General features: G+C 34.3%; 1 protein-coding gene across 12 annotated transcripts in view; it reads right to left on the bottom strand.

Moving 5' to 3' along the window:
* Nucleotides 1-16,293, bottom strand: part of LOC120531691 (R3H domain-containing protein 1) — a 244,756-nt gene that overhangs the window by 173,828 nt on the left and 54,635 nt on the right. The window contains exon 1 of one of the 12 annotated variants that reach the window (XM_039757319.1): nucleotides 9,388-9,550. The exons of the other annotated variants lie outside the window; for them this stretch is intronic. The gene's annotated coding sequence lies outside the window, so the exon portion shown is untranslated. Of the gene's footprint in view, nucleotides 1-9,387; nucleotides 9,551-16,293 lie in introns of those variants that run through there. 12 annotated transcript variants of the gene reach the window in all.

Here is a 16,293-nt window from a genome sequence, read left to right as displayed (position 1 = left end):
GGTTTTGGGGTTGTGCATCATAAAACGTTTTGGTTATATACTGTAAAATCCAGTTTCTTGGACAGAAATCCTAAAAGCTGCACATTTGTTTAAATTTAGTTGATATTGGTGTAAACAAATAATTTGAATACTTTTATAAATAAATGATTAGTGTTGTACTCACTAGTGTTCAGCTATTTGCAGAATAATAGACATTTATTTTTGGGTATGTAATTTAGGCACAATAATGCCAAAAACCCTTTAGGGCATTAAGAGATTAAACAAATTCAAATTCAAATATGTGTTACCTTTGTAATATCCATCTAAATACACATACCCCCATAATGGTGCAATAACAATGCTTTAGATACACTTTAAAAAGTTTATCAAGTGTTGCTGTACATGTTTCTTACATAAAGAAGCATTAGATTGTGAATTTCCCCTTGGGATTAATAAAGTATCTATCTATCTGTACTGAATTTCCTAAGCAATTTGAAGACAATACATTGTAGTCACATCATATGTACACTTGACTTTTACTTGTTAACCCCCCCTCACCCTAACAAAATGACCATTACTCATATGAACAAACAAGACAGTGTGGCACACTTGAGTTGTTCTTTCACTTCGCTGAATCTGTGATTTTGATTAACAAATCCTTTGAAATAACCGAAGCAGCACCATAAATTTTGGTGATGATAACAGATATCAATTGTGCTATGTCACAAATTACAAAACAGGAATGAATGAAAAGTATGTTGCAACTGTGTGAATAAACCTACTTTATACTGTACATCAACGTTTGAGCTTTTTACACTGTAAAATTTTACAAATTGAATTAAATAGAATATGAAACTTGCTGAACTCTCCGTTTTTTTGTTTGTTATCTCTACTGGATAGACTAGGATTTTGAAAATGGGTGCATTTTGTATCTGGATGCAGGCGCTTGCATCACTGATAACAAATGTCTGTGCAAACATTAATCTGTAACATTAATCAGTAATTAAAAAATGACTAAAATATTTCAAAATCAAAAAGTACATTTAGTTCAGCTTTATGTATCAAGTTTGCCTTTTTAATAGTTTTTATATTAAACTCCTAATATATGATATATTACTAATGTTGAACTGAATTATTTTTCACCTTGTAGAAAACTCTGTGACAGTGTGATTTGTGAAAGATGCTACATTATCTATAGACCGAATGTCCAATTATCCCCAAAAGAATTGAAATTTCATCAAAATCATTACCATTTTAAAATTGCATAGAAAGGGAACATTTCAAATGTTCAAGAAACTAAAATGTGGCAACAGAGCAAACAAAAAATATTACAGTATTAAAATGTTATTATTTTCAGTCAAAGTTAAGTCCCACTTAATCACTAATACAACACAAAATATGCCACAAAGTAGATTGAAAATTATATATAGTGATGCAAACCCAAAATTAAGCAGTGCTTTAATTGGGGAGGGAAAAAAAGTTTTCTAAGTTCAATCAATTATACACTCTTTTTACAGAAAAATGGCTTTTTAAACTTTAGACAGACCTGCAAAGAGATAAATTAGTAAACATTCAGTTATTACCTAAAAAGAAAGTGCACAAATTATGAGCACAAAACAACAACAAACCTAAGCTAGCACACTAAGTAATTCAGGTTTCTTACAAAATCAAACAGGCAACATTAAAAAAAAAAATACACAAACGGTGCCATTGCTGCTTCTTCAGTATTTACAAGTATGTCACTCAAATACTAAAATGGAACTTAATGAAATGTCACACAAACATACACGATAATAAAACAGATATAAATAATGTACTAGATTTGAAAGCACCAAAGGTTTACTCTCAGTTGATCAATTTCAAATGGTAGGACTTATTATTTCAAAATCTGTGATGAGTAACTTGCTGCATTGTTGCCTTCATTATATTCACTCCTCAGTAAAGAAACTGCAGGAGCATTCTTGTTTTACTAGGTTGCACAATCAGCAAATGAGACATACAATTAATAAAATCACTTCTGCTAGTCCCATGTTCAATTAAGAAACTAAAGGTTCCATAGCTAGGAGGAAGAAAAACAAACTTTCAGCTACTAAAATTGGTCATTTAAGCAGTAAGGTGTCAATGTGTGTTTGAGCATCAGCATTCTATTTACTATAAACCACATATGAACAAGCAGGAAATGCATGAAGGTATAAAGGGGAAACATATGAAAAGTATAGAATACAAATATAGAAAATGTATAATGTAGAAGAAAAAAAAAAACAACAATCACAGTGCCTTGAAAAAGTATTTGCCTCACTGCTGATTTCCTTTGTTTTTTCTTATTTACAACATCTGATCTCCAAACAAATTTAGTATAATGCAAAAGAAAACCTGAGTAAACTCAAAGCACAGTTTTAAAATAATCATTTGATTTATTAAAGGAAAACAATCACTGACACTTGCTCCTCTCCTAAAAAACTTAATACGTGCTTATACCACCTTTAGCAGCAACAACTGCAATCAAACAATTCCAATAGCAGGAGATCAGTCTTTGGCATCGCTGTGGAGAAATATTGGCTGACTCTGTCCTCAAAATTATGTTAATTCAGCCACATAATTAATTTATTAAAGTAACACTTGCTACATGACCACTTAGCAAGATTTCTGGATATATCATAAATCAATTTCATTTCTAGGAGAAACAGGTTCTAAATGTTTTTTTCAACTCGCTTGCACGCTTATATAACCTAGTACAATATGGTTATCAGTTTTTTAATTTGGTATAGCTACTTAAAAAAAAAAATCTGTTATGCCCAGGACATGACCTTCCCAATATAAACCTGTGATTTTAGAAGTTTAAAAAGCTCACTCTCTTAGTAGGAGTAATTTTACTCAAAATTAATAAGGTCAGAGAATTTTAAAATGCCAATAACTGAACCAAGAGTCATTCAGATCATCTAATTTGCTTAAAGTTATTGTGTCCACAAACTGTATCATCACAAAGACATATACTAATATACATCTACAGTGTATGCAGAGATCTTTATTTTTTAATGTTGTTTTTCAATATTTCCAAGGCATTAAAAATAAAAAGCAAAGGTTTTCATAAATCATGAAAGACGTGCAGAATGGTTTAAGATTTAAGCAGTTTAAAAATAAAAAAAAAATTAAAGACAAAAAAATAAGATATTTTATTACAGAAAGATTTTCATGATAATCACGACCAGCAAAAAGATATATCAGGTATTTAAATATCCACACATATTATGATACAATGTTAGTTTAATTTTGCTTTATCTTCCAGCAATAAAAACAATGAAAATGACCTGTACTGCTTTATAAAAACAAAAAAAGAAATTGGAAATCTGCTTTGGAATTATGTTATGTGCTCTGTAAAAGTAGTTGCTGCTCATGTAATTGATTTTTAACAATGCATCTTATAACCAGATCTACAACGGTCAAACAATAGCATTGCAAACATAATTTATGCAAAACTGTGTAGTTAAAAATACTTTCCTCATTCAAAGGTTACCCCAAATCAGTTTAAAAATATAGCGTATATTTTATAAATGTGTACATTATAGGGATCATTATTTCAGATTCATAGCATGTGCATTTTTTTTAATATGATTGACAATTTATCCTCATTAATGACACCCTACAATGCCATACAAAGAAACTCAACAAAACACATGAGTTTTTTTTTACTACATCAAAAAGAGTTATTTTTATATATATATATATATTTATTGCCTCTTGCAGTAGATGAACAATGCATAATTATATTGGATCAGTCATATGGTTGAGGTTTTGCCAACTGTGTCTTTTACCAGCTGGAGCTAAGAATGCCCCTGAAAACCAGTTTGGCTAGGCATCACTGCTGAAAAAAAGATATTAAGTATAAGCGAAGACAAACTTGACGTACTGTGCCACAACTGCCCCTTGCAACTGCTAAGGCATCCTTAATTTTTCTAACATTAAGCCATGCTTACCTCTATGGAAACAAACATTTGCAGTGGGGGTCTTAATTATGCCAATGAGGGAAAAAGGAGAGTAGAGATGTCTTTACTCAATAATGTTAAGCTTTCTGTACTTTATTATATTTTAACTATAATTCTGCTGTTATCTACTGAAACCTCATAATAAATGACAATTCAAACCACAGGTCTCATATTCATATCCTGGAGGCCGGCGTGTCTGTAGGTTTCCATACCACACACAAAAAAACATTTGGATTATGTTCTTAGAAAAAGAAAGCTAAACAATATTAAAAATGTCTGATGTGTCCAAGTGGATGCACTGTCAAACTATAATGCAGGGGTCTCAAAGTCCGTTCCTGCAGGGCAACATTGCCCTCAAGATTTTCATTGCAACAAGTTTCTCTATTAAAGTTTTGCAATTGACGAAAGATTATTTTATTTAATTCTATAACTTCGCAGTGCAAAGTATGATAATATAGCAGTAGTAAGTGGCAGCTAACTGAGAAAGAGACCGGAAGAAAATCCTGCAGCCAACTGCAGCACTCCACTCCGGCAAGTGAGTTTGAAATTCTGATATAAATAATACTTCACATGAATGGAAGCAGAAGAGTATAAAACATGCAAAACACACACATAGTCAGTCCTGCCAAAAAATGAACTGGGATGAAATCAATCTTTTTAACAGGTTTTTAAGCTAAGCCCTTAGATTTAAACAATTCTACCTTTTGTCACTTTGTCAAGTAGCAGAAATAAACATTCTTGGTTTAAAGTAGAGCACTGGTTACCTCCATTACCTTTCAGCTCCAGAGTTCTGAGTTTGAATCCCAGTCTGGAAGGACCATCTGTGTGTACTCTGTATCTCGACCTAGTGTCTGCATTACTTCGTCGCTATTTACTCTGGTTTTCCTCATGCTTAAAAAGATGTGTAGCTTAACTGGGAATACTAAATTGGCCCAAAATGACACATAGCTTAACTGGAAACATTAATTTGGCCCATGTGAATGTGGATGTGTGTTTGAGTGCAAACTAGAAATGGACCGATGCCCCATTTCCACCTTGCACCTAGTGCTGTTAGGACAGACATCTATTTTGTTATTTATTTTTATAATGAAACAAATATATGAAATACCAATTAAATGTCTGCACCTGTAATACATTGTGTTTCTGCTGTTAAATATGCTATTACCTTTACTTGAGTAATATACTTGAGGCAGTGTAGACATATAGAAACAATGCTTCTCTTGTACAAAAAGAGTCTTGTAATTGTTTATGCATATGCTGTATTCAATATTTTAAAACAAAAAAATATCAAAAATGCTGTTCTCCTACGTATTCAATCCTTGTGTTAGTAACACAGGTGAAAAACAATTTCCTAACATAGGCAAAATTGGCTTACAATTGGCCTCCACTGACAAATGATTCAAATAACTGCTGCATTTTCTGGATAAATACCTCACAGTTTGAATCATTATTCAGGCTGTGAATCTGAAGAACTGATGTGAAAATGAGGCCTAAAGAAGATTCCAAATAAGTCAGAAATGAAATAATACAATTGCATAAACTAGGAAAAGTATTGGAATGTCTTGGAAGATAGTCTGATTCAATTTTCAAGTAATGGAATATACAGTATGACAAACCAACAAAATGCTGTCTAGAAAAGGTCATTCCTCAAAACACTTTGTGAGAACAAGGAGATGACTTGAAGAGAAAACACACAGAGGTCAGCAATAACTTTGAATGAGTTACAGAGTTCTGAAAGTTGAGGAAAGGTAAAAATATCAAAAGGTCTAAACACATTTTTTGGTCAGTTGAGACCTGGACTTTTTGGCCAGAATGCAATTTGACCATGTATGTTTAAAGGGGATGCGGCATTGGCCACACCTCACCAAAAAACAAAAATACCTACATGGCTGTATGGTGGGGATAGTATTATACTGTGTGTGTCTGCTTTACATAAGGAGAGATTAGGAAAATGATAAAAATGGTGGAAGAATTCACTGTGGAAAAAACAAGCCAACAATGCAAGAGAATCTGTTTCAGTCTGTTTAAATAACTTAAACATGGGCAGTAGAACAGTGATCCCTAACCACAGCAACAGTCACCCTGCAGTGTGTCAAAGAGTGCAGATGTGTCAACAATGGCCCAATCAATGCCTTGATCTCAATCTGATTGAGAATCTGTGGCACTATTTGAAAACTGCAATGCACAAGAATCATCTGGTTAGCCTGAACAATGTGGAATAAATCTGTCTGGAAGGTCCAGAAATCCCTCTTGCACAGAATGCAAATCTGGTACATACTTCTATCTGTTAAAGTTGTCCCAGAAAATACTAGGAATTGAATAATTATGCAAACAGCATATTCTTTAACCTTAAAATGTCATTAAAAATTATATATACATACAAATATCCAACATATATTCCTTTATACAATCACTGTAAAAAGGTTAAAGCCTTATTATACATTTTTTTAAATTTAATAAATGAGGTTGACTCTAGCTTCTGTTGTGATGCCATAGTGAAAGACTCCTAACTACACAGAGTCAGTCATTAATGAACAAAAAATAATTGTTTTCTTCCACCCTGATTCCAATCATAACCTTAATGTAAAACAATTTTCAAGCCCACTGACGCTAATTTTGGTAATTGTATAGCACATTAATTTGTTTTAAATATACACATAAATAAACTTCAAAATAAATGTTTTGTTTTTCACTGAAGAAAAGCTAGTATTTATAAATAAATAATGCATTCTTAATATTTTAAACTGTTCATAAACTCAGATATAACACACACTGTTATTGCCTTTTCACATGTTAAATAAACAATTGATTAGAGATTTATACCATATGTGCAAACAATACTATTTGACCCCTCTATAATTTAAATCTCCCATTAAGCCTGTTAACCGCACACCACATTTTAAATTTGACCTTTAACCTGCCGGGTCGGGGTCAAGCTGCTGTGATTTTGTATGGCTACACAGCAGACAAAAGACTTGTCCTTGGAGCAGAAGAAAATTCCAAAACTAGGGAATTAGTTAACAATATATTGTTATAACATTCACTGTACGTGTGTGTACATATAGAGACATTAATGTTATTACTTTGTTATTTTAAAGCTTTCACTTTGTGGAAGTGCTGCTAAGTTTAACAAGGTCAGTTTGTTTAGTACTAAAAGAATGTACTTATAATATCAAGGAAACACTTATTATGAGTAATATTATATGGAGGTGCAATTTTCACAGCTGATGGATTACAACAATACAGATATTTTTTTCACACTGAAAATGGAATGAAAAACAGAAATACACCATTCACATCCAACCAAAACCTTAAAAATTAGGAAAAATAAGCATTTTTTAAAATGCAAACTTAAATGATCGAGTACAGCTGCAGTTATAACAAAGGAAAACACTCCTTCTATGAACTATTTTGCCAAAGACATTTCTGAGCTGACAGGCAAAGATGAAAATAAAAAGCACTTGAATAAAATAACCTCCACAGTATATTAATCACATGCATTTGTGGGTTGGGGAAGAAATCCAAGAGACACAGTAATAAAATATTCATGAACCATTACAATTATAGAAGCAAATTGTCCAAAACATATTTTACTAGCCAAACATAAATAAGACATTTTGCTTACGCTGAACAGTGGTAAAGAAATACTGCCATTTGCTCAGAGTTAAACAATTTTCCAGTAAACAGGTATGCATGGAGATTATTACTGTATTCTGTTTTTGGAATTGATGCTTTAAATAATACATAAAAAATAATTACACAAATATGCTCCTGGAAAATTTAGTCCATTGTAAAATCAATAATTAAATGAAAACAAAGGCCAACACATCTCGAAAAATGACTACAGCAAAACACAAACACTCAAAAAATATACATAATTCTCAAACAGAAAAGTCTAATTTCAATGGGCAGTTTTTAAACTTAGTCTGCCTGAGCGCATACTATGAAAAGAAGAGAGATTTAATGAATACAATGTTCCTTGCAAATATCAGATGTGTCATTTTAAATTTTCTAAGTGTTCTTAGTCAACATAACAGAACACTGTTCCACCAAATACCAAGCACTATTGATAGTGTAACCTGTCAGGACTGTGAACTTGCTGCATCAGCATATTTCCTTTGATTTGAGAAAAACTGCACAGCACTTTCAATGTTAACTTGGCGAAACAGGTGAAATGGTAAGCGTTTCATTCCTTCATAATATATCAACTTTAACCACAATATTCCCAAAATAAATGTATACATTTTTTCCAAATAATTTAATACATTTATGAAATATAATAAGTGTAGATAATCCAGCATAACGTCCACCCTTTATCATATGATTCATGCTGTGCCAACTCATTTTGCAAGATATTTGTAAGGATATGTTATGTTACTGTGGACTGATACAAAAGAAAATAAATACATACCACAGTCTTCCAAACATTCTAATTTATATAGATGAGAATACTATTACTTTAAGAATGAATACTGCATATTTAACAAAATATAAATGGATGTCAGATTTATATTTAAACATAAGCTGAAAGTTTAAAAAATGCTCCAGGTTTATTTTTTTTCTGTGACAAAAAAGTTAATAGGTGCTTTCTGATAGCAGGTTGACACACCAAAGATTTTGAACAATTTATAACATTTTGGCTTACCATTACATTACTGAGTCCATTACCTAATAAAGTTTAAATAACACAATACATTTTAATAAAATAGAATGTATAGTAGGATTTAAACACAAAATTAGCAACTGAAAATAAAAAGTCAGATCTAAAAATGCTTTTAAATTACAGACAATACCTAAAATCCAAGACCAAATGGAAATAGTGTTCATGTACAAAAATGAACTACATATGCTAGTTTTAAACAATGAAAGTTTAACAATAAGATGAATATGATAAAACAGAAAGATTATGACAAAAATCTGCATTAATATAACCCTCAATCTGTTGTTTTAAAAATGAAAAAAAAAAAACCCAGAATTACCTAATAATGTATACATTTTACAAGTAAACAGTCACAGTATAGTTTAGTGAACAACCTCTTCTATCCCATCACTTCAATATTAAATGCATATTACAGTTTCAGCATTGAAAATTAACAATCCATAGTTATAGCACAGACAAACACTATAATATTTAATTTTAAAGATGTTCTTTTTTCAATTTGAAATTGGTAACAATTTCAGATTACTTATTACAGTAATACATACAATTACAAATGAAATAATAAAAATATATACAAGATAAAAGAATACAAAAATAAGCAACAATATTAAAAAAAAACAAATGACTTGTGTCGCATCTTTTTAAAATTCAAATAACAGCATTAAAATATCACTAGTAATTTTCACTACAGGCAAATTTTGTTAATTTAAACAGTATTCACATCATAAACATGTTTTTATTTTTCACCATAAATTATTAACATACCTGTACCATAGTAGCTTGCATATTTACTATCTCTCGTCACTAAAGGTTTAGTTTCCATAGTATCAGCAGCAGCATTTGTTCCTTTGCTAAGTTGCTAGCCTACTCAACGTCTGGCCTTAGCACCAATATTTCACTTGTCTGAATCTACCTGCTAAAGCAGATCATTAAGGCACTTGCTGTAGCCTCGGAGACAACGCAAAATCAACAGCTGTATGGTGTGATGTCAGTGGCAGCTCAGCCACTCATAGCTCATAAGGAATACAACGCATCATGTGCTAAATTGAGCTCTTCATTAGCAATTCAGCACACAGTGATGCAAAAACCTTGTGAAGCTGAGAATGCATTAGGAAATGCATACCAGAGCTGTATTCCTATTCTTTTCCAGTATGAGATTCAGTTTTTCATATGGAATAAAAAACAAGGGACAAAAGCATTGAATCTAACATAGGGTATGCTGCATGGAGAAAATAACATTTTTATTAAGAAATGAGAGGTTTTCTAAACTCACTTTCATTCAAAGTATATGAGGGGCTTGCATCACTCCAATTATATCTTTATGAAATACCTCTATCAAATATGCTGATGCATCTATGTCACATTATTATCAATGTGCTGAAAAATGCAAATTTGTCTTATTTTCAAGAGACGGTACATATATGCTCCAGTCCACTGTATTAGGATTATGTTTCCAGCTATACTATAATATATACATATATAAAATATATATGGGTGTGGTAATGTACTGTATATACAGCTGTTCTCTGCAGTGCTTTTAGTATTTCTTTTAGATTACCATGAAAATTACAAGCTAAAAGAATGTTTAATTGAGTAAATACTTTCAGTTTAATTTGGACTTTATATTTCTTATTTAATATAACTGTCTCCTCAATCAATATACTATTAAACATTTAAAAAATATTAAAATGTATCACAGAACAACACATGTAATAATGTAAATGTAGACTATGTCTAAAACCATGTGAAATATTAAATGTTATTCCTATATACATTTTTATATATTTTTTCATTTGTCTCAATAATTCTTTTTAACTCTCATGTCAAGTTTCTAGTTTCAGTGTATAAAGACAAATACACAGTGTTTACACACACAGAAACATATGTATATATAAAATATAATATAAAATGGCTACATGTGTGTGCATGTTACAGTAAGAAAAACAACACTAGGTGAGAACAGTGTAGAAGTCAGCCATTAGCAAATCAGCTGAGCAGACTGCCAGTGACACACAGATCTCCTTTCACACAGTTATTTACACTTTTTAAATTATTAAAGTGTGTGTATCACAAAGTATGTGACCTGAATCCAAATATAAAATGTGTGATTTCCCTCCCACCATCTTTTTGTTGCTAAAAGAACTTCATTTAATCAGAAAGTGTTTAAAGAGGACAGTAGCTGAAACCATTATAATTATTGATGTAAAAACAAATGCAGTATTATAATATATTGGTAAACAGAACATGAAGACTATTTCAACAAAATAAAAGTGTAATTTCTATAACAACAAGAGGTAAACTACCCAATTATTTGCTGTATGCATTAATTTGAGGTCTTCACCCAGAATTTACCACAGATTTACATATGAAAGCATAAATATCAAAATAGTAACTGATACATTACAAAAATGATATTGCAATATGCAAAACTAATTTCTCTTATTGTACGTAATCATAAAATTTCTAATTTAGGAAGTAAAAAAACTATTTAAAAAGGTGCATACAAATATAAACTGTAACGCTGAGGTGGAAATTCTTAATGGCCCAGAATATAATAGAAAAAGCAAGAATTTATATGCAATTGTGTGCACTGGTATGGACTGGTTTCATTTGTACAGACATTTGTCTTTCAATTCATACATATCTTAATATTCCAGATTAAAAAGGAAGTTGTACATTTTTACTAAATAAATTAAATAGATACTATCAACATGCTAACTTGGTGTTAAATTATTATGTGACTGTTCAAGGATGCTGGTTATAAAAAAAGCAACATATAATTGCAACCATCAATTTATATAGCCAAGAGACCAAAGAAAGGAAATGACTATTGGATAACAAGTGTCACCAGGCAAAATTACCAGGTTCTCATTGACAAAGCCACTGTCAATCACAGACATGCTTAATTATATACATGAATTAAACTTGCCTTCTAATAAAATAAATTGATAAATACAAACACCTCCAAGTACAGGATATCTTATACTCTAAGACCTAATCAACACTAGCACTGTCAGAATAAGCACCATAGCCAGCCGATGATATTCGACTATAAAAGAATGGTCCTTTATAAACTAGGTTTCATGATATTCCAGAACTGCCATGCTGCAGTACAGTTGTATTTTGCACATCACTTTCACTATCAGAGTTTTTATAGTTTTTAATTATTAATTTGGACAGATTTTTATACCATACTGCTCTGCTTTTTTGGTTACACACTCTAAAGCCTTCTCCAGCACCCTAGAAATATCTTTTTTTAAAATTGGGAAACAATAATACCACCACCAAAAATAAAAGGATGAATCATAAGAGTTACATACATAAAGTGCCTAATTCATATACTGACTCAAAATATTAGAGAAATTGGTTTTAGAATTTTGTTGCCCTTTGAATATATGAGAATCAAAACAGAGCATTTGCATTTTGAAGCTACATGTCAGTAACTGATGCGGGTGTTCATTAATTTTCCAGATATTTGACTTATTTGTCATTTTGCAAAAGTTTGTTAATTTCTAAGAGGATATTACTGGTGTCAGTCATAGGAACAATGTCTTTTGAGTGAAATATCGCGAGACAAAGGGTTGATACACAGTAATTAACGCCTCTCTCTCTCATCAGACAAAAAGAAGAAATATAAAATACATCCAGTACTTCTGGGTTCCCAAGATGGCGACCGATTTGTCACTTCCTCCTCCAACTCATAGACATAGAATAACTAGACACCTCATGACCAGCAGAATCATGTCAATGTCACCGCCATATTGCGAGTGGCACTGCTGTGGAGTGAAGTAACGGATGAGATGCCTCACACACATTCTGCTTGGGATTTTACAAACTGCTGTACGCTCCAAACCAGATCCCGGGGGATTATATTTCATAGGTAAGGCTGAACAATTGTTTTGGTTATATTTGGCCATTTGAAAATCCCATTTGATAATCTTTACTTTAGCTACGCCAGGCTAAGCTAGCACACCTATGCATTTATGTGCTCAAGTGAGCCTCAGAACAACATTTTGGCTAGACGTATTTAGTCACTATGTAGATTGTTGTTAGCTGTTAACATTTCTCAAACTTGATGATGTTTTTTCTCAAGGAGCACACTGAGGAAACACAGTTTGAAACTGACAACCATCATTTTATGCTCATGTCTTTAGTTGTGTCTGTCTTCCACAAACTAAGGCTGCACCATATTGCCAGACTGAATACTCTCAAATTACAGGATCTGAGTGAGCGAGAGGGAGTGTAAGTCTGTAGGAGATCAGTGAGGTAGGGGGGAACTTTAAATGTTAAGAGCAGTATTTTGTATTGTATTCTGTTGTTAACAGGGAGCCAGTGAAGCTGAGAGAGAGTAGGTGTAATATGTTTAATGGATTTAGAACAGCAGGTTATTGACCTGGCAGCAGAATTTTGAAGAAGTTGTAAGCAATGGACACATTTTTGTGGAATGCCAGATAGAACAGCATTACATTAATCTATATGTGAGGTGACTCGGGCATTAACCAATACTTCAGTACTGTGTTGCGTAAGAACAGGACAAAGTCTAGAAATTTTCGGAGATGGAAGAAGGCAGCCCGAAAAATGTTACTTATATGGGAGGAATTATTTAATAATAATAATAATAATTATTATTTAATAATTACCATTATTAGTGTATAAATGGATATAAATAATTGTATTTAAACGATTCGCCAAAATGTGTTATGTAAACGATACTGTTTTAAACGTTATAGTTTTTTCATCAGAAAACCCGCTTTTCACGTCTACCTGTATTAGTTTAAATGGCACTTTTGCCACTCGCAATAAGGCTGACGTGCTGACGTATCGTGTCGACTGGGAAACACAGTGACTGCGGCGTCTATCTATATATGTCTATGGTTTGACTCCCAAAGACAACATCACTTCCGATGCACTCATCTTAACATCATTTCCGGTTCCACCCCGATGACATCGCTTCCGACTCCATATCACATCCGGCTTCCAAAGATGACGTCACTTCCGTCTGATCAAGCAAAGACCGTCATCTCCTGCCAACTCACTCCCATCCTTCATTTTTCTCCTGTATATAAACGCTGTTCTTTCCAGTGTACTTTGTCAATTGCTATACAGTATTTTGATCCCAATTTCTGGTCTTTTTTTCTTCATTGTCCTTTGGACATTATACGGGGACGGTCCCTACCTCTTTTTTATTGTGTTGGGAGTGATATAATTCATCACAATTGGTGTAGCCAACAGGATATTTTCGCTCGTAAAAGATTACTGAAGAGCAAGACTTGAACCTGACTACCATCATGGCCGAACTACGCATCCTAAAGGTGCATATGGGAGAAACATGCACCCAGCTAGCCGAGTTAGAGGGAGGGGCTGCAGCAATGGTGCGGACAGAAGCTGCTCGGTCTCTTCCCCTTCAGTTGATATATTTAACTGAGGGAGATGATGTCGAAACATATTTCTTAATTTTTGAACACACCGCTAAACGGATTGCGTGGCCGAGGTCGGAATGGTCATACCTCCTGGTACACTACTTGATGGACATGGTGTAGAGGGTCTATTACGATTTAACTGCGAGCAGGCGGCCAATTATGACACCCTCAGGGCGGAGGTCTTCAAGCGCTATGTCGTATCTCCGGCCCAGCAGGCAAGTGAATGGAGGGAGTGGCAGCTCAATCCGGAAAGGCCAATACGGCCAGATATACACCCTGCCCAGAAAATGGCCGAGATCGTAGCCTGTGAGACATTCTTTGATGCCCTCCCAGAGAATCTTGCCCAGCAAGTCTGGAAACAAAATTATGAGAGCACGGATGCCCTTATTGAGGTGATGGAATGTCATTGGGCTGCCTATAAATCAGAGGTCAGGTCCCCTCGACAAGCACGACAGATACATGGCGCAGTCCCTGATCCCACCCGGCGTCCTGCTGAGCCTCCTGTCTGACCCAAAGAAAGGCTGCACAACATTCCCTGCTGTTTCAAGTGTGGGGAGGTTAGACACTTATCCACCAGCCGCAATCTGCCTGGCGAACCCATGTATTGCACCATAATCAAGGGAGAGAGGTATTGCACTGTGGTAAACCCTTTGTCTCTGCCCGCTACATGGGACAGTGGTCATAAATGGTTATAGATTAGTAGCTATGTTTGATTCCGGGAGCAATATCTCCATTGTTGCTCACCGTTAGGTTTTTCAGTGACAGTGGCTCAAGGTTAAGACCAGTCTGAAATATATTCAAGGGGAGATCTGGTATTATAAGACCGCCTCCTGTGTAATATCAGTAGAAAACTCTATGAAGAGTTTAGCAATGGCGGTTTTGCTGGATCCTCCCTTTTCAGTTATACTGGGACGGGATTGGTCTAATATTAAAAGCGGTGTAAACTTTACTGTTCCTAAGAAAAATCTTACCTTAGTGATGGATAAAAATAACTCTAATCCAACTGCCTCCACGCCGTGTCTGACGGTATCTAGGACACATTCGTCCACCCAGTGTGACAGAGTGGAAAGACCATCGAGCTCTATGGAGGCCAGATCGGCAACAGGGGGAGCTGTAGTCTGAAACCCTGCCCATTGAGGTCGAAAGGGATCCAATTCAAACATTAGCCTCTCAATTTAAAAATATGCCGTCCTCTTTTAAAAGGGAGCAATGGAATGATGATTATTTAAAATTCGCTAGGAATGCAGTTGTTTCAGTTAATGGACAACAGTCTATAGATCCTGTACCACGAATGCCCTACTTTGTTATTAACAATGAACTCTTGAATCGAGTGGCAGAGGAGGTGAGGGTGAGGTGGGGTCATTGCTCTTAGTTCCGTATACTTATCACCAGCAAGTATGCGAACCAGCACATGTTCATCTCCTAGGTGCCCATCTAGGTACCGAAAAAACTCTTGAGCTAATTAAATTTCGATTTTATTTGCTTGGGGTAAATGAGGAGGTCCAACGTTTCTGTGCTTCCTGTCCAGAATGTCGGTTACATCAGATTCCTAGAAGGGACCGTGCTCCTCTTGTCCCTTTACCCCTTATCGATATTCCCTTTGAACGAGTCGGTATAAACCTCGTAGAACCTTTAGAACCTTCTGCAAGAGGCCATAAATATATTTTGGTCTTAGTGGGTTATGCCACCCGATTTCCGGAGGCTGTTCCCTTGCGCTCAGCGACATCAAAAATCATTGCACGGGAATTAGTTGGGATATTCGTTCATGTTAGGATTCCTAAAGAGGTGTTAACAGAACAAGGAACTCTCTTCACGTCGAAAATGTTCAGGGAGGTAGCCAAGTTACTGCAGATTAATATCTTAAAACATTGGTTTACCATCTGCAAACAGATGGCTTGGTGGAACAATTTAATCAAACCTTGAAAAAGATGTTATGTAAGCAAGGATGGGAGGAATTGGGATCAGTTGCTAACCGTGTTGTTTGCCTATCTGGAGGGGCCACAGGCCTCTACAGGGTTTTTTCATTTTGAGCTATTGTACGGAAGACAACCCCGCAGTTTTTTGGATATGTTAAAAGAAGGCCTCCTCTAATATTTTAGAGTATACTGCACAATTACGTTACAGATTGGTTAAAATCAGACCCTTATTAAAAGAACACTTAGAACGTGCTCAAGCAGCCCAGTCGCAATATTACAACAGAAACACCGCCCCCCAGGAATTCCTCCCAGGGGATCGTGTAATAGTGTTCATG

This window comes from Polypterus senegalus, chromosome 6, assembly GCF_016835505.1.
Source record: "Polypterus senegalus isolate Bchr_013 chromosome 6, ASM1683550v1, whole genome shotgun sequence".
Classification (NCBI taxonomy): domain Eukaryota; kingdom Metazoa; phylum Chordata; class Cladistia; order Polypteriformes; family Polypteridae; genus Polypterus; species Polypterus senegalus.
The sequence above is the reverse complement of the archived record's forward strand: the minus strand, read 5'-3'. Positions and strand labels throughout refer to the sequence as shown.